This window comes from Siphateles boraxobius, unplaced genomic scaffold, assembly GCF_051911475.1.
Source record: "Siphateles boraxobius isolate OS27281-9 unplaced genomic scaffold, OSU_SipBor_1 77, whole genome shotgun sequence".
In the NCBI taxonomy this organism is placed as follows: domain Eukaryota; kingdom Metazoa; phylum Chordata; class Actinopteri; order Cypriniformes; family Leuciscidae; genus Siphateles; species Siphateles boraxobius.
In genome coordinates this window covers 176,728-195,956 of record NW_027509205.1, presented here as the reverse complement: position 1 = coordinate 195,956, position 19,229 = coordinate 176,728, and the positions used below count along the sequence as shown (strand labels likewise).

Sequence of the window (19,229 nt, the reverse complement as noted above, 5' to 3'; positions counted from 1 at the left end):
TTAAATAGCCCAATTTTGGCAGCAGTTTTCGCTTACGGCCATACCACCTTGGGCACGCCCGATCTCGTCTGATCTCGGAAGCTAAGCAGGGTCGGGCCTGGTTAGTACTTGGATGGGAGACCGCCTGGGAATACCAGGTGCTGTAAGCTTTAAAAAAAAAAAAAAAAAAAAAGAGTGCCTGAGCTTCAAAAAGCCTTAAAAAGTCTCTGAGATTCTTCAGAAAGCATGAAAGAGTTTGAGTTTTTTCAAAAGTTCTTCTTAGTCTTCTTCACTAATGGTCTAAGCTTTTAAATAAGGCCTGGTTAGTACTTGGATGGGAGGCCGCATGGGAATACTAGGTGTTGTAAGCTTTTTTAAGAAAAAAAAAAAGAGTCCCTGAGCTTCTTCAAAAACCCTTAAAAAGTCTCTGAGATTCTTCAGAAAGCATGAAAGAGTTTGAGTTTTTTCAAAAGTTGTTCTTAGTTTTCTTCACTAATGGTCTAACCTTTTAAATAGCCCAATTTTGGCAGCAGTTTTCGCTTACGGCCATACCACCTTGGGCACGCCCGATCTCGTCTGATCTCGGAAGCTAAGCAGGGTCGGGCCTGGTTAGTACTTGGATGGGAGACCGCCTGGGAATACCAGGTGCTGTAAGCTTTTTTAAAAAAAAGTGCCTGAGTGCCTGAGCTTCAAAAAGCCTTAAAAAGTCTCTGAGATTCTTCAGAAAGCATGAAAGAGTTTGAGTTTTTTCAAAAGTTCTTCTTAGTCTTCTTCACTAATGGTCTAAGCTTTTAAATAAGGCCTGGTTAGTACTTGGATGGGAGGCCGCATGGGAATACTAGGTGTTGTAAGCTTTTTTAAGAAAAAAAAAAAAGAGTCCCTGAGCTTCTTCAAAAAGCCTTAAAAAGTCTCTGAGATTCTTCAGAAAGCATGAAAGAGTTTGAGTTTTTTCAAAAGTTCTTCTTAGTCTTCTTCACTAATGGTCTAAGCTTTTAAATAAGGCCTGGTTAGTACTTGGATGGGAGGCCGCATGGGAATACTAGGTGTTGTAAGCTTTTTTAAGAAAAAAAAAAAGAGTCCCTGAGCTTCTTCAAAAAGCCTTAAAAAGTCTCTGAGATTCTTCAGAAAGCATGAAAGAGTTTGAGTTTTTTCAAAAGTTGTTCTTAGTTTTCTTCACTAATGGTCTAACCTTTTAAATAGCCCAATTTTGGCAGCAGTTTTCGCTTACGGCCATACCACCTTGGGCACGCCCGATCTCGTCTGATCTCGGAAGCTAAGCAGGGTCGGGCCTGGTTAGTACTTGGATGGGAGACCGCCTGGGAATACCAGGTGCTGTAAGCTTTAAAAAAAAAAAAAAAAAAAAAGAGTGCCTGAGCTTCAAAAAGCCTTAAGAAGTCTCTGAGATTCTTCAGAAAGCATGAAAGAGTTTGAGTTTTTTCAAAAGTTGTTCTTAGTTTTCTTCACTAATGGTCTAACCTTTTAAATAGCCCAATTTTGGCAGCAGTTTTCGCTTACGGCCATACCACCTTGGGCACGCCCGATCTCGTCTGATCTCGGAAGCTAAGCAGGGTCGGGCCTGGTTAGTACTTGGATGGGAGACCGCCTGGGAATACCAGGTGCTGTAAGCTTTTTTTTAAAAAAAAAAAAGAGTGCCTGAGCTTCAAAAAGCCTTAAAAAGTCTCTGAGATTCTTCAGAAAGCATGAAAGAGTTTGAGTTTTTTCAAAAGTTCTTCTTAGTCTTCTTCACTTATGGTCTAAGCTTTTAAATAAGGCCTGGTTAGTACTTGGATGGGAGACCGCATGGGAATACTAGGTGTTGTAAGCTTTTTTAAGAAAAAAAAAAAAGAGTCCCTGAGCTTCTTCAAAAAGCCTTAAAAAGTCTCTGAGATTCTTCAGAAAGCATGAAAGAGTTTGAGTTTTTTCAAAAGTTCTTCTTAGTCTTCTTCACTAATGGTCTAAGCTTTTAAATAAGGCCTGGTTAGTACTTGGATGGGAGGCCGCATGGGAATACTAGGTGTTGTAAGCTTTTTTAAGAAAAAAAAAAAAGAGTCCCTGAGCTTCTTCAAAAACCCTTAAAAAGTCTCTGAGATTCTTCAGAAAGCATGAAAGAGTTTGAGTTTTTTCAAAAGTTGTTCTTAGTTTTCTTCACTAATGGTCTAACCTTTTAAATAGTCCAATTTTGGCAGCAGTTTTCGCTTACGGCCATACCACCTTGGGCACGCCCGATCTCGTCTGATCTCGGAAGCTAAGCAGGGTCGGGCCTGGTTAGTACTTGGATGGGAGACCGCCTGGGAATACCAGGTGCTGTAAGCTTTTAAAAAAAAAAAAAGAGTGCCTGAGCTTCAAAAAGCCTTAAAAAGTCTCTGAGATTCTTCAGAAAGCATGAAAGAGTTTGAGTTTTTTCAAAAGTTGTTCTTAGTTTTCTTCACTAATGGTCTAAGCTTTTAAATAAGGCCTGGTTAGTACTTGGATGGGAGGCCGCATGGGAATACTAGGTGTTGTAAGCTTTTTTAAGAAAAAAAAAAAAAGAGTCCCTGAGCTTCTTCAAAAACCCTTAAAAAGTCTCTGAGATTCTTCAGAAAGCATGAAAGAGTTTGAGTTTTTTCAAAAGTTGTTCTTAGTTTTCTTCACTAATGGTCTAACCTTTTAAATAGCCCAATTTTGGCAGCAGTTTTCGCTTACGGCCATACCACCTTGGGCACGCCCGATCTCGTCTGATCTCGGAAGCTAAGCAGGGTCGGGCCTGGTTAGTACTTGGATGGGAGACCGCCTGGGAATACCAGGTGCTGTAAGCTTTTTTAAAAAAAAGTGCCTGAGTGCCTGAGCTTCAAAAAGCCTTAAAAAGTCTCTGAGATTCTTCAGAAAGCATGAAAGAGTTTGAGTTTTTTCAAAAGTTCTTCTTAGTCTTCTTCACTAATGGTCTAAGCTTTTAAATAAGGCCTGGTTAGTACTTGGATGGGAGGCCGCATGGGAATACTAGGTGTTGTAAGCTTTTTTAAGAAAAAAAAAAAAGAGTCCCTGAGCTTCTTCAAAAAGCCTTAAAAAGTCTCTGAGATTCTTCAGAAAGCATGAAAGAGTTTGAGTTTTTTCAAAAGTTCTTCTTAGTCTTCTTCACTAATGGTCTAAGCTTTTAAATAAGGCCTGGTTAGTACTTGGATGGGAGGCCGCATGGGAATACTAGGTGTTGTAAGCTTTTTTAAGAAAAAAAAAAAGAGTCCCTGAGCTTCTTCAAAAAGCCTTAAAAAGTCTCTGAGATTCTTCAGAAAGCATGAAAGAGTTTGAGTTTTTTCAAAAGTTGTTCTTAGTTTTCTTCACTAATGGTCTAACCTTTTAAATAGCCCAATTTTGGCAGCAGTTTTCGCTTACGGCCATACCACCTTGGGCACGCCCGATCTCGTCTGATCTCGGAAGCTAAGCAGGGTCGGGCCTGGTTAGTACTTGGATGGGAGACCGCCTGGGAATACCAGGTGCTGTAAGCTTTAAAAAAAAAAAAAAAAAAAAAGAGTGCCTGAGCTTCAAAAAGCCTTAAAAAGTCTCTGAGATTCTTCAGAAAGCATGAAAGAGTTTGAGTTTTTTCAAAAGTTGTTCTTAGTTTTCTTCACTAATGGTCTAACCTTTTAAATAGCCCAATTTTGGCAGCAGTTTTCGCTTACGGCCATACCACCTTGGGCACGCCCGATCTCGTCTGATCTCGGAAGCTAAGCAGGGTCGGGCCTGGTTAGTACTTGGATGGGAGACCGCCTGGGAATACCAGGTGCTGTAAGCTTTTTTTTAAAAAAAAAAAAGAGTGCCTGAGCTTCAAAAAGCCTTAAAAAGTCTCTGAGATTCTTCAGAAAGCATGAAAGAGTTTGAGTTTTTTCAAAAGTTCTTCTTAGTCTTCTTCACTTATGGTCTAAGCTTTTAAATAAGGCCTGGTTAGTACTTGGATGGGAGACCGCATGGGAATACTAGGTGTTGTAAGCTTTTTTAAGAAAAAAAAAAAAGAGTCCCTGAGCTTCTTCAAAAAGCCTTAAAAAGTCTCTGAGATTCTTCAGAAAGCATGAAAGAGTTTGAGTTTTTTCAAAAGTTCTTCTTAGTCTTCTTCACTAATGGTCTAAGCTTTTAAATAAGGCCTGGTTAGTACTTGGATGGGAGGCCGCATGGGAATACTAGGTGTTGTAAGCTTTTTTAAGAAAAAAAAAAAAGAGTCCCTGAGCTTCTTCAAAAACCCTTAAAAAGTCTCTGAGATTCTTCAGAAAGCATGAAAGAGTTTGAGTTTTTTCAAAAGTTGTTCTTAGTTTTCTTCACTAATGGTCTAACCTTTTAAATAGCCCAATTTTGGCAGCAGTTTTCGCTTACGGCCATACCACCTTGGGCACGCCCGATCTCGTCTGATCTCGGAAGCTAAGCAGGGTCGGGCCTGGTTAGTACTTGGATGGGAGACCGCCTGGGAATACCAGGTGCTGTAAGCTTTTAAAAAAAAAAAAAGAGTGCCTGAGCTTCAAAAAGCCTTAAAAAGTCTCTGAGATTCTTCAGAAAGCATGAAAGAGTTTGAGTTTTTTCAAAAGTTGTTCTTAGTTTTCTTCACTAATGGTCTAAGCTTTTAAATAAGGCCTGGTTAGTACTTGGATGGGAGGCCGCATGGGAATACTAGGTGTTGTAAGCTTTTTTAAGAAAAAAAAAAAAAGAGTCCCTGAGCTTCTTCAAAAAGCCTTAAAAAGTCTCTGAGATTCTTCAGAAAGCATGAAAGAGTTTGAGTTTTTTCAAAAGTTGTTCTTAGTTTTCTTCACTAATGGTCTAACCTTTTAAATAGCCCAATTTTGGCAGCAGTTTTCGCTTACGGCCATACCACCTTGGGCACGCCCGATCTCGTCTGATCTCGGAAGCTAAGCAGGGTCGGGCCTGGTTAGTACTTGGATGGGAGACCGCCTGGGAATACCAGGTGCTGTAAGCTTTTAAAAAAAAAAAAAGAGTGCCTGAGCTTCAAAAAGCCTTAAAAAGTCTCTGAGATTCTTCAGAAAGCATGAAAGAGTTTGAGTTTTTTCAAAAGTTGTTCTTAGTTTTCTTCACTAATGGTCTAAGCTTTTAAATAAGGCCTGGTTAGTACTTGGATGGGAGGCCGCATGGGAATACTAGGTGTTGTAAGCTTTTTTAAGAAAAAAAAAAAAAGAGTCCCTGAGCTTCTTCAAAAAGCCTTAAAAAGTCTCTGAGATTCTTCAGAAAGCATGAAAGAGTTTGAGTTTTTTCAAAAGTTGTTCTTAGTTTTCTTCACTAATGGTCTAACCTTTTAAATAGCCCAATTTTGGCAGCAGTTTTCGCTTACGGCCATACCACCTTGGGCACGCCCGATCTCGTCTGATCTCGGAAGCTAAGCAGGGTCGGGCCTGGTTAGTACTTGGATGGGAGACCGCCTGGGAATACCAGGTGCTGTAAGCTTTTTTAAAAAAAAGTGCCTGAGTGCCTGAGCTTCAAAAAGCCTTAAAAAGTCTCTGAGATTCTTCAGAAAGCATGAAAGAGTTTGAGTTTTTTCAAAAGTTCTTCTTAGTCTTCTTCACTAATGGTCTAAGCTTTTAAATAAGGCCTGGTTAGTACTTGGATGGGAGGCCGCATGGGAATACTAGGTGTTGTAAGCTTTTTTAAGAAAAAAAAAAAAGAGTCCCTGAGCTTCTTCAAAAAGCCTTAAAAAGTCTCTGAGATTCTTCAGAAAGCATGAAAGAGTTTGAGTTTTTTCAAAAGTTCTTCTTAGTCTTCTTCACTAATGGTCTAAGCTTTTAAATAAGGCCTGGTTAGTACTTGGATGGGAGGCCGCATGGGAATACTAGGTGTTGTAAGCTTTTTTAAGAAAAAAAAAAAGAGTCCCTGAGCTTCTTCAAAAACCCTTAAAAAGTCTCTGAGATTCTTCAGAAAGCATGAAAGAGTTTGAGTTTTTTCAAAAGTTGTTCTTAGTTTTCTTCACTAATGGTCTAACCTTTTAAATAGCCCAATTTTGGCAGCAGTTTTCGCTTACGGCCATACCACCTTGGGCACGCCCGATCTCGTCTGATCTCGGAAGCTAAGCAGGGTCGGGCCTGGTTAGTACTTGGATGGGAGACCGCCTGGGAATACCAGGTGCTGTAAGCTTTTTTTTAAAAAAAAAAAGAGTGCCTGAGCTTCAAAAAGCCTTAAAAAGTCTCTGAGATTCTTCAGAAAGCATGAAAGAGTTTGAGTTTTTTCAAAAGTTCTTCTTAGTCTTCTTCACTTATGGTCTAAGCTTTTAAATAAGGCCTGGTTAGTACTTGGATGGGAGACCGCATGGGAATACTAGGTGTTGTAAGCTTTTTTAAGAAAAAAAAAAAAGAGTCCCTGAGCTTCTTCAAAAAGCCTTAAAAAGTCTCTGAGATTCTTCAGAAAGCATGAAAGAGTTTGAGTTTTTTCAAAAGTTCTTCTTAGTCTTCTTCACTAATGGTCTAAGCTTTTAAATAAGGCCTGGTTAGTACTTGGATGGGAGGCCGCATGGGAATACTAGGTGTTGTAAGCTTTTTTAAGAAAAAAAAAAAAGAGTCCCTGAGCTTCTTCAAAAACCCTTAAAAAGTCTCTGAGATTCTTCAGAAAGCATGAAAGAGTTTGAGTTTTTTCAAAAGTTGTTCTTAGTTTTCTTCACTAATGGTCTAACCTTTTAAATAGCCCAATTTTGGCAGCAGTTTTCGCTTACGGCCATACCACCTTGGGCACGCCCGATCTCGTCTGATCTCGGAAGCTAAGCAGGGTCGGGCCTGGTTAGTACTTGGATGGGAGACCGCCTGGGAATACCAGGTGCTGTAAGCTTTTAAAAAAAAAAAAAGAGTGCCTGAGCTTCAAAAAGCCTTAAAAAGTCTCTGAGATTCTTCAGAAAGCATGAAAGAGTTTGAGTTTTTTCAAAAGTTGTTCTTAGTTTTCTTCACTAATGGTCTAAGCTTTTAAATAAGGCCTGGTTAGTACTTGGATGGGAGGCCGCATGGGAATACTAGGTGTTGTAAGCTTTTTTAAGAAAAAAAAAAAAGAGTCCCTGAGCTTCTTCAAAAAGCCTTAAAAAGTCTCTGAGATTCTTCAGAAAGCATGAAAGAGTTTGAGTTTTTTCAAAAGTTGTTCTTAGTTTTCTTCACTAATGGTCTAACCTTTTAAATAGCCCAATTTTGGCAGCAGTTTTCGCTTACGGCCATACCACCTTGGGCACGCCCGATCTCGGAAGCTAAGCAGGGTCGGGCCTGGTTAGTACTTGGATGGGAGACCGCCTGGGAATACAAGGTGCTGTAAGCTTTAAAAAAAAAAAAAAAAAAAAAGAGTGCCTGAGCTTCAAAAAGCCTTAAAAAGTCTCTGAGATTCTTCAGAAAGCATGAAAGAGTTTGAGTTTTTTCAAAAGTTCTTCTTAGTCTTCTTCACTAATGGTCTAAGCTTTTAAATAAGGCCTGGTTAGTACTTGGATGGGAGGCCGCATGGGAATACTAGGTGTTGTAAGCTTTTTTAAGAAAAAAAAAAAAGAGTCCCTGAGCTTCTTCAAAAACCCTTAAAAAGTCTCTGAGATTCTTCAGAAAGCATGAAAGAGTTTGAGTTTTTTCAAAAGTTGTTCTTAGTTTTCTTCACTAATGGTCTAACCTTTTAAATAGCCCAATTTTGGCAGCAGTTTTCGCTTACGGCCATACCACCTTGGGCACGCCCGATCTCGTCTGATCTCGGAAGCTAAGCAGGGTCGGGCCTGCTTAGTACTTGGATGGGAGACCGCCTGGGAATACAAGGTGCTGTAAGCTTTTTTTAAAAAAAAAAAAAGAGTGCCTGAGCTTCAAAAAGCCTTAAAAAGTCTCTGAGATTCTTCAGAAAGCATGAAAGAGTTTGAGTTTTTTCAAAAGTTGTTCTTAGTTTTCTTCACTAATGGTCTAAGCTTTTAAATAAGGCCTGGTTAGTACTTGGATGGGAGGCCGCATGGGAATACTAGGTGTTGTAAGCTTTTTTAAGAAAAAAAAAAAAGAGTCCCTGAGCTTCTTCAAAAAGCCTTAAAAAGTCTCTGAGATTCTTCAGAAAGCATGAAAGAGTTTGAGTTTTTTCAAAAGTTGTTCTTAGTTTTCTTCACTAATGGTCTAACCTTTTAAATAGCCCAATTTTGGCAGCAGTTTTCGCTTACGGCCATACCACCTTGGGCACGCCCGATCTCGTCTGATCTCGGAAGCTAAGCAGGGTCGGGCCTGGTTAGTACTTGGATGGGAGACCGCCTGGGAATACCAGGTGCTGTAAGCTTTTTAAAAAAAAAGTGCCTGAGTGCCTGAGCTTCAAAAAGCCTTAAAAAGTCTCTGAGATTCTTCAGAAAGCATGAAAGAGTTTGAGTTTTTTCAAAAGTTGTTCTTAGTTTTCTTCACTAATGGTCTAACCTTTTAAATAGCCCAATTTTGGCAGCAGTATTCGCTTACGGCCATACCACCTTGGGCACGCCCGATCTCGTCTGATCTCGGAAGCTAAGCAGGGTCGGGCCTGGTTAGTACTTGGATGGGAGACCGCCTGGGAATACCAGGTGCTGTAAGCTTTTAAAAAAAAAAAAAAGAGTGCCTGAGCTTCAAAAAGCCTTAAAAAGTCTCTGAGATTCTTCAGAAAGCATGAAAGAGTTTGAGTTTTTTCAAAAGTTGTTCTTAGTTTTCTTCACTAATGGTCTAACCTTTTAAATAGCCCAATTTTGGCAGCAGTATTCGCTTACGGCCATACCACCTTGGGCACGCCCGATCTCGTCTGATCTCGGAAGCTAAGCAGGGTCGGGCCTGGTTAGTACTTGGATGGGAGACCGCCTGGGAATACTAGGTGCTGTAAGCTTTTAAAAAAAAAAAAAAGAGTGCCTGAGCTTCAAAAAGCCTTAAAAAGTCTCTGAGATTCTTCAGAAAGCATGAAAGAGTTTGAGTTTTTTCAAAAGTTGTTCTTAGTTTTCTTCACTAATGGTCTAACCTTTTAAATAGCCCAATTTTGGCAGCAGTATTCGCTTACGGCCATACCACCTTGGGCACGCCCGATCTCGTCTGATCTCGGAAGCTAAGCAGGGTCGGGCCTGGTTAGTACTTGGATGGGAGACCGCCTGGGAATACCAGATGCTGTAAGCTTTTAAAAAAAAAAAAAAGAGTGCCTGAGCTTCAAAAAGCCTTAAAAAGTCTCTGAGATTCTTCAGAAAGCATGAAAGAGTTTGAGTTTTTTCAAAAGTTGTTCTTAGTTTCTTCACTAATGGTCTAACCTTTTAAATAGCCCAATTTTGGCAGCAGTTTTCGCTTACGGCCATACCACCTTGGGCACGCCCGATCTCGTCTGATCTCGGAAGCTAAGCAGGGTCGGGCCTGGTTAGTACTTGGATGGGAGACCGCCTGGGAATACCAGGTGCTGTAAGCTTTTAAAAAAAAAAAAAAAGAGTGCCTGAGCTTCAAAAAGCCTTAAAAAGTCTCTGAGATTCTTCAGAAAGCATGAAAGAGTTTGAGTTTTTTCAAAAGTTCTTCTTAGTCTTCTTCACTTATGGTCTAAGCTTTTAAATAAGGCCTGGTTAGTACTTGGATGGGAGACCGCATGGGAATACTAGGTGTTGTAAGCTTTTTTAAGAAAAAAAAAAAAGAGTCCCTGAGCTTCTTCAAAAAGCCTTAAAAAGTCTCTGAGATTCTTCAGAAAGCATGAAAGAGTTTGAGTTTTTTCAAAAGTTCTTCTTAGTCTTCTTCACTAATGGTCTAAGCTTTTAAATAAGGCCTGGTTAGTACTTGGATGGGAGGCCGCATGGGAATACTAGGTGTTGTAAGCTTTTTTAAGAAAAAAAAAAAAGAGTCCCTGAGCTTCTTCAAAAACCCTTAAAAAGTCTCTGAGATTCTTCAGAAAGCATGAAAGAGTTTGAGTTTTTTCAAAAGTTGTTCTTAGTTTTCTTCACTAATGGTCTAACCTTTTAAATAGCCCAATTTTGGCAGCAGTTTTCGCTTACGGCCATACCACCTTGGGCACGCCCGATCTCGTCTGATCTCGGAAGCTAAGCAGGGTCGGGCCTGGTTAGTACTTGGATGGGAGACCGCCTGGGAATACCAGGTGCTGTAAGCTTTTAAAAAAAAAAAAAGAGTGCCTGAGCTTCAAAAAGCCTTAAAAAGTCTCTGAGATTCTTCAGAAAGCATGAAAGAGTTTGAGTTTTTTCAAAAGTTGTTCTTAGTTTTCTTCACTAATGGTCTAAGCTTTTAAATAAGGCCTGGTTAGTACTTGGATGGGAGGCCGCATGGGAATACTAGGTGTTGTAAGCTTTTTTAAGAAAAAAAAAAAAGAGTCCCTGAGCTTCTTCAAAAAGCCTTAAAAAGTCTCTGAGATTCTTCAGAAAGCATGAAAGAGTTTGAGTTTTTTCAAAAGTTGTTCTTAGTTTTCTTCACTAATGGTCTAACCTTTTAAATAGCCCAATTTTGGCAGCAGTTTTCGCTTACGGCCATACCACCTTGGGCAAGCCCGATCTCGTCTGATCTCGGAAGCTAAGCAGGGTCGGGCCTGGTTAGTACTTGGATGGGAGACCGCCTGGGAATACCAGGTGCTGTAAGCTTTAAAAAAAAAAAAAAAAGAGTGCCTGAGCTTCTTCAAAAAGCCTTAAAAAGTCTCTGAGATTCTTCAGAAAGCATGAAAGAGTTTGAGTTTTTTCAAAAGTTCTTCTTAGTCTTCTTCACTAATGGTCTAAGCTTTTAAATAAGGCCTGGTTAGTACTTGGATGGGAGGCCGCATGGGAATACTAGGTGTTGTAAGCTTTTTTAAGAAAAAAAAAAAAGAGTCCCTGAGCTTCTTCAAAAAGCCTTAAAAAGTCTCTGAGATTCTTCAGAAAGCATGAAAGAGTTTGAGTTTTTTCAAAAGTTCTTCTTAGTCTTCTTCACTAATGGTCTAAGCTTTTAAATAAGGCCTGGTTAGTACTTGGATGGGAGGCCGCATGGGAATACTAGGTGTTGTAAGCTTTTTTAAGAAAAAAAAAAAGAGTCCCTGAGCTTCTTCAAAAAGCCTTAAAAAGTCTCTGAGATTCTTCAGAAAGCATGAAAGAGTTTGAGTTTTTTCAAAAGTTGTTCTTAGTTTTCTTCACTAATGGTCTAACCTTTTAAATAGCCCAATTTTGGCAGCAGTTTTCGCTTACGGCCATACCACCTTGGGCACGCCCGATCTCGTCTGATCTCGGAAGCTAAGCAGGGTCGGGCCTGGTTAGTACTTGGATGGGAGACCGCCTGGGAATACCAGGTGCTGTAAGCTTTAAAAAAAAAAAAAAAAAAAAAAGAGTGCCTGAGCTTCAAAAAGCCTTAAAAAGTCTCTGAGATTCTTCAGAAAGCATGAAAGAGTTTGAGTTTTTTCAAAAGTTCTTCTTAGTCTTCTTCACTAATGGTCTAAGCTTTTAAATAAGGCCTGGTTAGTACTTGGATGGGAGGCCGCATGGGAATACTAGGTGTTGTAAGCTTTTTTAAGAAAAAAAAAAAGAGTCCCTGAGCTTCTTCAAAAACCCTTAAAAAGTCTCTGAGATTCTTCAGAAAGCATGAAAGAGTTTGAGTTTTTTCAAAAGTTGTTCTTAGTTTTCTTCACTAATGGTCTAACCTTTTAAATAGCCCAATTTTGGCAGCAGTTTTCGCTTACGGCCATACCACCTTGGGCACGCCCGATCTCGTCTGATCTCGGAAGCTAAGCAGGGTCGGGCCTGGTTAGTACTTGGATGGGAGACCGCCTGGGAATACAAGGTGCTGTAAGCTTTTAAAAAAAAAAAAAAGAGTGCCTGAGCTTCAAAAAGCCTTAAAAAGTCTCTGAGATTCTTCAGAAAGCATGAAAGAGTTTGAGTTTTTTCAAAAGTTGTTCTTAGTTTCTTCACTAATGGTCTAACCTTTTAAATAGCCCAATTTTGGCAGCAGTTTTCGCTTACGGCCATACCACCTTGGGCACGCCCGATCTCGTCTGATCTCGGAAGCTAAGCAGGGTCGGGCCTGCTTAGTACTTGGATGGGAGACCGCCTGGGAATACCAGGTGCTGTAAGCTTTTAAAAAAAAAAAAAAGAGTGCCTGAGCTTCAAAAAGCCTTAAAAAGTCTCTGAGATTCTTCAGAAAGCATGAAAGAGTTTGAGTTTTTTCAAAAGTTCTTCTTAGTCTTCTTCACTTATGGTCTAAGCTTTTAAATAAGGCCTGGTTAGTACTTGGATGGGAGACCGCATGGGAATACTAGGTGTTGTAAGCTTTTTTAAGAAAAAAAAAAAGAGTCCCTGAGCTTCTTCAAAAAGCCTTAAAAAGTCTCTGAGATTCTTCAGAAAGCATGAAAGAGTTTGAGTTTTTTCAAAAGTTCTTCTTAGTCTTCTTCACTAATGGTCTAAGCTTTTAAATAAGGCCTGGTTAGTACTTGGATGGGAGGCCGCATGGGAATACTAGGTGTTGTAAGCTTTTTTAAGAAAAAAAAAAAAGAGTCCCTGAGCTTCTTCAAAAACCCTTAAAAAGTCTCTGAGATTCTTCAGAAAGCATGAAAGAGTTTGAGTTTTTTCAAAAGTTGTTCTTAGTTTTCTTCACTAATGGTCTAACCTTTTAAATAGCCCAATTTTGGCAGCAGTTTTCGCTTACGGCCATACCACCTTGGGCACGCCCGATCTCGTCTGATCTCGGAAGCTAAGCAGGGTCGGGCCTGGTTAGTACTTGGATGGGAGACCGCCTGGGAATACCAGGTGCTGTAAGCTTTTTAAAAAAAAAAAAGAGTGCCTGAGCTTCAAAAAGCCTTAAAAAGTCTCTGAGATTCTTCAGAAAGCATGAAAGAGTTTGAGTTTTTTCAAAAGTTGTTCTTAGTTTTCTTCACTAATGGTCTAAGCTTTTAAATAAGGCCTGGTTAGTACTTGGATGGGAGGCCGCATGGGAATACTAGGTGTTGTAAGCTTTTTTAAGAAAAAAAAAAGAGTCCCTGAGCTTCTTCAAAAAGCCTTAAAAAGTCTCTGAGATTCTTCAGAAAGCATGAAAGAGTTTGAGTTTTTTCAAAAGTTGTTCTTAGTTTTCTTCACTAATGGTCTAACCTTTTAAATAGCCCAATTTTGGCAGCAGTTTTCGCTTACGGCCATACCACCTTGGGGCACTGTTGAGCAACCAGGAAGTGGTGTGTCTGCAAAACCAAGAGGTTCTCTGATTTTTTGTTTGTTTTATGGTTTTTTTGTTTAAAAGTTTGTGTTAGTTTTTTTGTAGTATAGTTTTGTTTTTTTGTTTTAAACCACAAACCAGCAGCTGCGTGCTGCCTGGGGAGTGGTTTTTGTTTTGTTTTTTTCGTTAGAATGAGTGATACGGACAGACTACTCGGCATCAACACGGAAATGGCGGCAGAAACTGAAATGGCAAAAGAACAAAGGACTGAATTAAGACAACGAGAAAAGATCATAAGCAACACCAAAAGACTATACAAGAAGGAGGCAACAATAACTATTGATGTGAGTGAAACAAGAGATGGCAATGGAGAGAATATCATCAAAGCAATAACAAAGAAAATCGGTGTGGAAGGAATTTTGGCAGTGCGCCCAAAACAACAGAAACAATATGAGGTAACAATGGAAAATGAGGATTTATGTGATGAACTGTTAAACGGACTGGAGATTAATGGACAAATGTGTGAAGTGAAGAAGTTGGAAGACAGGGAGTATGTAGTATCGTTTATGCATCTACCCGTTTATCTGGAGGACGAGGAAATCATAACAAAACTGGAGGGGTGGGGAGTTATCCCCGTCTCAACTGTAAAGAGGAGATACTATCCAGGCACGGGCATTGAAGATGGCACAAGGTTCATTAAGGCAAAATTCCCAAGAGAGGTTGCGTCACTTCCATACAGTACGCGGTTTGAGACAGCAGAGGGAACTCAGCATTTTCGGGTGATACACAATAAGCAGGTTAAAACCTGCCGGTTGTGTATGAGCCCGGAGCATATCCTGAAAGACTGTCCAGATTTCAAGTGTCGCAAATGTGAGGAGCATGGCCACTTTGCACGGGAATGCAATGCAGTGAAGTGCCCAGACTGTTTTAAAACACTAAACAAATGTGAATGCTGGATGCAGAACAACGAGGAAGAGGAGGAGCAACAAGTGAACGGGCAGATGCATAACGATACTACAGAAACTCAAGAAACAAACAAAAAGGAAGAACAATATGAGACAACAGGAGGAGAGAAACAAGGGACTAGTAAAGAACAAGAAAATGAGGAGCAACAGGAAGTAGGAGATCAAGAGGAAAGAATGGAGGAAGATGAATCAACAGAAGAAACAATATCAAGGGGAGAAGAACTGAATGAAGTAAAACTGGCACGAGATGAAGGAAAGAAGAACCAAACGGAGGCACAAAATGACAGAGAACTGGGAATAATGCCACGAAGAAAACAACAGAAGGTAACACCTAATTTAGAACTGGCAAAAAGAAAAAGACTTAAACAATTAGATAATACGGTTGAGGGGTTGAGAAGGGAAGACGGAGAAGATAATCAAGAATGAACGTTTTTAATTATTTATTTTTGTACAGTATGGTTTTAAATTTGGTATGTTGGAATGCAAGAGGTTTAATCGGTAAAAGGAAATTTGAAATGTTAAATGAACTATGTAAAAAACAAGATGTGATAATTTTACAAGAAACAAACTGGAAAGAAGAAATGATAGAGGATGTGAAAAATAGATGGAAAGGGCAAATATTTTATAATAATGGTGATGGAAGGTTGGGAAGAGGGGTAGCAATTTTAATAAGAGAAAATGTTGAAATTAATTCATGTGAAGTATATAATGACAAAAAAGGCAAATGTAATGGGATTAAAATTACACAAGGTGATAATGAATTTGTGATAATTAACTTGCATGCACCTACGCATGAGGGAGAAAAAAGGGAATTTTTTGAGGGAATTAGGATTTTAACAAAGAAATGGAATAATTTAATTTTAGTTGGGGATTTTAATACAGTTTTTAGTAAAATTGACATGGCGGATGGGATGGTTTTTAAAACAGATGTGGGAAGGAAAGTGTTAAAAGAGATGATGGAGGAGAGAAATTTGATTGATGTCTGGAGAGATGAAAATGAAAGAAAAAGAGACTTTTCCAGAAGACAATTAGTAGGGAATTTCATGTGTCAGACAAGAATAGATTTTATTTTGAGTGTAAGGGAAATGGAATGTTTTCTGGAGGAAATTTGTTATAAGGATACCAGCTTGAGTGATCATAAGATGCTTTTATGGAAAATTGATTTTAGTAGAGAAAAAAAAGGGCCTGGTGTGTGGATTTTAAATTCAAGAATACTGGCAAATGAAAGTTACAGAATAGGAATTGAAGGAATATTAGAAAAAGAGAAAGAGGATGGAATGTACTTTGAAGATAAAAGATTGTGGTGGCAAAATGTAAAATATGAAATAAAGAAATATTCTATGAATTACAGTAAACTGGTACAGAGGGTCAAAAAAGCAAAAGAGGTAAAAATAAGGGCAAAGCTAAGAGACGAGACAAATAAAAGTAAAGTACAGATAGAACAGATAATACGGTGGGAAGAAGAGCTAAGGAAATTTGAGGAAGAAAAGTGTAAAGGAGCAATATTAAGAAGTAAGGCAAAATATACAATTGAAGGAGAGAAATGTACAAAATTTTTCTTTGGTTTAGAAAAAAACAGAAGAAAAGCGGAAATGATAAAAGAATTACAAAATAAAAAAGGAGAAATAGTGAAGGACATAAAAGGGATTTTAAAAGAAGTAAAAGAGTATTATGGAGAACTTTTTGGAACAAAAGGAATAGATGAAAAAGAGAAAAACCTATTACTAGAGTGTGTTACGGCTAAAGTAAGTAAAGAGGATAAGGAAGAATGTGAAAAAGAAATTAGCAAAGAGGAAATTATACAAGCTATAAATAGTTTAAAAGGAAGGAAAAGCCCAGGCACGGATGGGATAGTAAATGAATTCTATAAAGTTTTTAAAGAGAGAATAAGTGAAATTTTACAAGAAGTATATCAGGAGATTTTTAAGAAAGGGGAAATTGACCAGAGGATGAGTATGGGATTGATGAAATTGATTTATAAAAGGAAAGGAAGTAAAAATATTTTAAATAATTTTAGGCCAATAACAATGTTAAATACAGATTTGAAAATACTAGCTAAGGTTCTTGCAAACAGACTTAAAAATGTTTTACCAACAGTTATAATGACTAACCAAGCGTATGGGGTGAGAGGGAGAGATATTGCAGATATTACAGGTGGTATAAGAGACATAATAAGTTATTTAAATGAAACACAGGAGGATGGATATGTTGTTAATTTAGATTTTGAAAAGGCTTTTGATAGGGTAGAACATGGGTTTTTATTTTCAATTTTAGAACATTTTGGGTTTGGGAAAAATTTTAATGATTGGATAAAGATTTTATATAAAAATGTAATGACAAGAGTAAAGTGTAATGGGTTTTTAACTGAACCTTTTAGAATAACCAGGTCTATTAGACAAGGATGTCCACTTTCTGCACAGCTGTATACTTTGGTAGCAGAACCTATAGGATTAATGATTAAAAAAGATGAATGTATAAAAGGTATTAGAATAGAAGAAGGCAAAGAAGAAAAAAGGATATTTCAGTATGCAGATGACACAACGTTGTTTTTAAAAGATTTAGAAAGTGTGAAGGAAGTAATGAGAAAAGTAGAGAGATATGGAAAAGGAACAGGAGCAAGAGTGAATGAAGAAAAGACAGTGTACATGAGGTTTGGAAGGGTACCAAATTTGGTTGGGGTTGTACATTTTGAGGAAGTAAAAGAAACAAAAATTTTGGGGGTGACTTTAGGGAAAGATGAGAAGGGGGCAAGAGAAAGAATGTTTGAAATGATGGTGGGAGAAATGGAGAGGAGATTAATTTTTTGGAGGGGAAGGATGTTAAGTTTGAAAGGGAAAATTTTAGTGGTAAATGCATTAATGTTATCTAAAATGTGGTATATTTTAACTGTTAGTGCAACACCAAGATGGGTGGAAATGAGACTGAAAAGATGCGTGACAGAATTCGTTTGGGAGAAAAAACCCCCAAGAGTTGCATATAACACTTTGATTGGACAGACAGATAAAGGAGGGATGGGGTTAGCTGATGTAGAACTAAAGAAGAAAAGTATGAGGATCAAAGTGGTGAAAAAATATATAGATGAAGAGGAAAAGGGGGAATGGAAAGAAACAATGAAATATTTTTTGAACAAATGTGGGGAGGTGAAATTGGGGGATAGTGTTTTATGGATGAAAATGAAGGAGTGGATGTTTAAAGGAGTACCAGAATTTTATAAGGAAGTTTTAAAAGCTTGGGGTTTTTTCCTCTCTAAGGTGGATTTTAAGCCAGCGGAGAGAGAAGAGATTTTAAACCAACCATTGTTTTTTAATAAAAATATTGTGAATAATGGGAAGGAAATGTTTTTTAAAAAATGGTGGGCGGTTGGAATTTCAAGAGTAAGAGATATATTGTATGAAATAAGGGACGGATTTTTACCAATGCAAGTGATCATTGATGAGTTAGAGGAGGCAAAGGAAGAGTATGATATAAGTTGTGTAAAGAAACAATATGAAGAGATGAAAAATGCAATACCTAATGAGTGGCTGAATAAAATACAGAGTGGGGAGAGAAGAAAGAAGGGAGAATTGAAATGTTTTTTTATAAATCAGGGTAAAAGAATGGAGTTAAAATTGGGGAATATGAAAATGTTTTATCATGTTTTTATGGAAGAGGCTTTTAAAAAGCCGAATTCAAATGAGATGTGGTTGAGACATTTTAATGGTTTGAGTGAGAAAGAAATATGGAAAAATATGAGAGGGGTTTTAATAAGCACAGAATTGGAAAGCTTGGATTATTTTATTAGGCATAATGTTATTTATTCAGAAATGAGACTGTGTTTAATGAAAAAAGAGCTAAATGCATTGTGTAAGGTGTGTAAAAAACAAGATGAAGGTTTGCTGCATTTGTTTTTACTGTGTGAAAAATTAAGTGCCTTTTTAAAAATGGTAAAGAATATGATAAATGAGCTAAGGGAAAAAACAGAAGAGGGAGATTGGCAAAGAATTTTGATGTTAGGAATGGAGGAGAAGTGTAAAAACAAAGAGGTTATAAATCTTTTATTTATGCTTGCAAGAAAGGCTATTTGGAAAAGAAGGAATATAGTTAAAATTAGAGATGTTGCGATAGATGTGTGGATTCTATATAAAAATATGGTGAAAGACTATATGTTAACACTCTATAACTATTGGAGATTGGAGGGAAAAGAAGAAGTGTTTTTTAAAATGTACACAAATGAAGTGGGAAATATATTTAAGAAATATAAAATAGAACTAGACATATAAAGGAGGCAAAGAATTTAAGATCTGGTTGGGGAAAACTGTAACAAATATTTCTGAGATCAAGTTGTTTTTAATGAGAATTGTCTGTATTTGTGCACTTTGTTCTGTATTGTTTTAAGAATTTTTAATAAAAAAAAAACAAAAAAAAAAAAAACAAAAAAGGCACGCCCGATCTCGTCTGATCTCGGAAGCTAAGCAGGGTCGGGCCTGGTTAGTACTTGGATGGGAGACCGCCTGGGAATACCAGGTGCTGTAAGCTTTTTAAAAAAAAAGTGCCTGAGTGCCTGAGCTTCAAAAAGCCTTAAAAAGTCTCTGAGATTCTTCAGAAAGCATGAAAGAGTTTGAGTTTTTTCAAAAGTTCTTCTTAGTCTTCTTCACTAATGGTCTAAGCTTTTAAATAAGGCCTGGTTAGTACTTGGATGGGAGGCCGCATGGGAATACTAGGTGTTGTAAGCTTTTTTAAGAAAAAAAAAAAAGAGTCCCTGAGCTTCTTCAAAAAGCCTTAAAAAGTCTCTGAGATTCTTCAGAAAGCATGAAAGAGTTTGAGTTTTTTCAAAAGTTCTTCTTAGTCTTCTTCACTAATGGTCTAAGCTTTTAAATAAGGCCTGGTTAGTACTTGGATGGGAGGCCGCATGGGAATACTAGGTGTTGTAAGCTTTTTTAAGAAAAAAAAAAGAGTCCCTGAGCTTCTTCAAAAAGCCTTAAAAAGTCTCTGAGATTCTTCAGAAAGCATGAAAGAGTTTGAGTTTTTTCAAAAGTTGTTCTTAGTTTTCTTCACTAATGGTCTAACCTTTTAAATAGCCCAATTTTGGCAGCAGTTTTCGCTTACGGCCATACCACCTTGGGCACGCCCGATCTCGTCTGATCTCGGAAGCTAAGCAGGGTCGGGCCTGGTTAGTACTTGGATGGGAGACCGCCTGGGAATACCAGGTGCTGTAAGCTTTTAAAAAAAAAAAAAAAGAGTGCCTGAGCTTCAAAAAGCCTTAAAA

At 38.1% G+C, this 19,229-nt stretch overlaps 26 non-coding genes and 1 pseudogene across 26 annotated transcripts; all 27 read left to right on the top strand.

Moving 5' to 3' along the window:
• The first annotated feature begins 30 nt into the window (after positions 1-30).
• Positions 31-149, top strand: LOC143727684 (5S ribosomal RNA). Its single transcript, XR_013199674.1, has one exon. It is a non-coding gene; the product is annotated as a 5S ribosomal RNA (ribosomal RNA).
• A 368-nt stretch (positions 150-517) lies between these two features.
• On the top strand, positions 518-636 carry LOC143727683 (5S ribosomal RNA). Its single transcript, XR_013199673.1, has one exon. It is a non-coding gene; the product is annotated as a 5S ribosomal RNA (ribosomal RNA).
• Positions 637-1,201: 565 nt separating this feature from the next.
• On the top strand, positions 1,202-1,320 carry LOC143727682 (5S ribosomal RNA). Its single transcript, XR_013199672.1, has one exon. It is a non-coding gene; the product is annotated as a 5S ribosomal RNA (ribosomal RNA).
• Positions 1,321-1,488: 168 nt separating this feature from the next.
• On the top strand, positions 1,489-1,607 carry LOC143727681 (5S ribosomal RNA). The gene has a single exon (XR_013199671.1). It is a non-coding gene; the product is annotated as a 5S ribosomal RNA (ribosomal RNA).
• Positions 1,608-2,173: 566 nt separating this feature from the next.
• LOC143727680 (5S ribosomal RNA) lies at positions 2,174-2,292 on the top strand. Its single transcript, XR_013199670.1, has one exon. It is a non-coding gene; the product is annotated as a 5S ribosomal RNA (ribosomal RNA).
• A 363-nt stretch (positions 2,293-2,655) lies between these two features.
• Positions 2,656-2,774, top strand: LOC143727677 (5S ribosomal RNA). Its single transcript, XR_013199668.1, has one exon. It is a non-coding gene; the product is annotated as a 5S ribosomal RNA (ribosomal RNA).
• A 565-nt stretch (positions 2,775-3,339) lies between these two features.
• On the top strand, positions 3,340-3,458 carry LOC143727676 (5S ribosomal RNA). Its single transcript, XR_013199667.1, has one exon. It is a non-coding gene; the product is annotated as a 5S ribosomal RNA (ribosomal RNA).
• Positions 3,459-3,626: 168 nt separating this feature from the next.
• On the top strand, positions 3,627-3,745 carry LOC143727675 (5S ribosomal RNA). Its single transcript, XR_013199666.1, has one exon. It is a non-coding gene; the product is annotated as a 5S ribosomal RNA (ribosomal RNA).
• Positions 3,746-4,311: 566 nt separating this feature from the next.
• LOC143727674 (5S ribosomal RNA) lies at positions 4,312-4,430 on the top strand. The gene has a single exon (XR_013199665.1). It is a non-coding gene; the product is annotated as a 5S ribosomal RNA (ribosomal RNA).
• A 363-nt stretch (positions 4,431-4,793) lies between these two features.
• Positions 4,794-4,912, top strand: LOC143727673 (5S ribosomal RNA). Its single transcript, XR_013199664.1, has one exon. It is a non-coding gene; the product is annotated as a 5S ribosomal RNA (ribosomal RNA).
• A 363-nt stretch (positions 4,913-5,275) lies between these two features.
• Positions 5,276-5,394, top strand: LOC143727671 (5S ribosomal RNA). Its single transcript, XR_013199662.1, has one exon. It is a non-coding gene; the product is annotated as a 5S ribosomal RNA (ribosomal RNA).
• Positions 5,395-5,959: 565 nt separating this feature from the next.
• LOC143727670 (5S ribosomal RNA) lies at positions 5,960-6,078 on the top strand. Its single transcript, XR_013199661.1, has one exon. It is a non-coding gene; the product is annotated as a 5S ribosomal RNA (ribosomal RNA).
• A 565-nt stretch (positions 6,079-6,643) lies between these two features.
• LOC143727669 (5S ribosomal RNA) lies at positions 6,644-6,762 on the top strand. Its single transcript, XR_013199660.1, has one exon. It is a non-coding gene; the product is annotated as a 5S ribosomal RNA (ribosomal RNA).
• A 362-nt stretch (positions 6,763-7,124) lies between these two features.
• LOC143726456 (5S ribosomal RNA) lies at positions 7,125-7,233 on the top strand (annotated as a pseudogene).
• Positions 7,234-7,602: 369 nt separating this feature from the next.
• On the top strand, positions 7,603-7,721 carry LOC143726426 (5S ribosomal RNA). The gene has a single exon (XR_013198674.1). It is a non-coding gene; the product is annotated as a 5S ribosomal RNA (ribosomal RNA).
• Positions 7,722-8,086: 365 nt separating this feature from the next.
• On the top strand, positions 8,087-8,205 carry LOC143727668 (5S ribosomal RNA). The gene has a single exon (XR_013199659.1). It is a non-coding gene; the product is annotated as a 5S ribosomal RNA (ribosomal RNA).
• Positions 8,206-8,369: 164 nt separating this feature from the next.
• LOC143727667 (5S ribosomal RNA) lies at positions 8,370-8,488 on the top strand. The gene has a single exon (XR_013199658.1). It is a non-coding gene; the product is annotated as a 5S ribosomal RNA (ribosomal RNA).
• Positions 8,489-8,650: 162 nt separating this feature from the next.
• On the top strand, positions 8,651-8,769 carry LOC143726292 (5S ribosomal RNA). Its single transcript, XR_013198543.1, has one exon. It is a non-coding gene; the product is annotated as a 5S ribosomal RNA (ribosomal RNA).
• A 162-nt stretch (positions 8,770-8,931) lies between these two features.
• LOC143726338 (5S ribosomal RNA) lies at positions 8,932-9,050 on the top strand. The gene has a single exon (XR_013198587.1). It is a non-coding gene; the product is annotated as a 5S ribosomal RNA (ribosomal RNA).
• Positions 9,051-9,211: 161 nt separating this feature from the next.
• Positions 9,212-9,330, top strand: LOC143727666 (5S ribosomal RNA). The gene has a single exon (XR_013199657.1). It is a non-coding gene; the product is annotated as a 5S ribosomal RNA (ribosomal RNA).
• A 565-nt stretch (positions 9,331-9,895) lies between these two features.
• LOC143727665 (5S ribosomal RNA) lies at positions 9,896-10,014 on the top strand. Its single transcript, XR_013199656.1, has one exon. It is a non-coding gene; the product is annotated as a 5S ribosomal RNA (ribosomal RNA).
• A 362-nt stretch (positions 10,015-10,376) lies between these two features.
• LOC143726328 (5S ribosomal RNA) lies at positions 10,377-10,495 on the top strand. The gene has a single exon (XR_013198577.1). It is a non-coding gene; the product is annotated as a 5S ribosomal RNA (ribosomal RNA).
• Positions 10,496-11,062: 567 nt separating this feature from the next.
• LOC143727664 (5S ribosomal RNA) lies at positions 11,063-11,181 on the top strand. The gene has a single exon (XR_013199655.1). It is a non-coding gene; the product is annotated as a 5S ribosomal RNA (ribosomal RNA).
• A 369-nt stretch (positions 11,182-11,550) lies between these two features.
• Positions 11,551-11,669, top strand: LOC143726372 (5S ribosomal RNA). Its single transcript, XR_013198621.1, has one exon. It is a non-coding gene; the product is annotated as a 5S ribosomal RNA (ribosomal RNA).
• A 161-nt stretch (positions 11,670-11,830) lies between these two features.
• On the top strand, positions 11,831-11,949 carry LOC143726324 (5S ribosomal RNA). Its single transcript, XR_013198573.1, has one exon. It is a non-coding gene; the product is annotated as a 5S ribosomal RNA (ribosomal RNA).
• A 563-nt stretch (positions 11,950-12,512) lies between these two features.
• LOC143727663 (5S ribosomal RNA) lies at positions 12,513-12,631 on the top strand. The gene has a single exon (XR_013199654.1). It is a non-coding gene; the product is annotated as a 5S ribosomal RNA (ribosomal RNA).
• A 6,432-nt stretch (positions 12,632-19,063) lies between these two features.
• LOC143727662 (5S ribosomal RNA) lies at positions 19,064-19,182 on the top strand. Its single transcript, XR_013199653.1, has one exon. It is a non-coding gene; the product is annotated as a 5S ribosomal RNA (ribosomal RNA).
• The last annotated feature ends 47 nt before the right edge of the window (positions 19,183-19,229 follow it).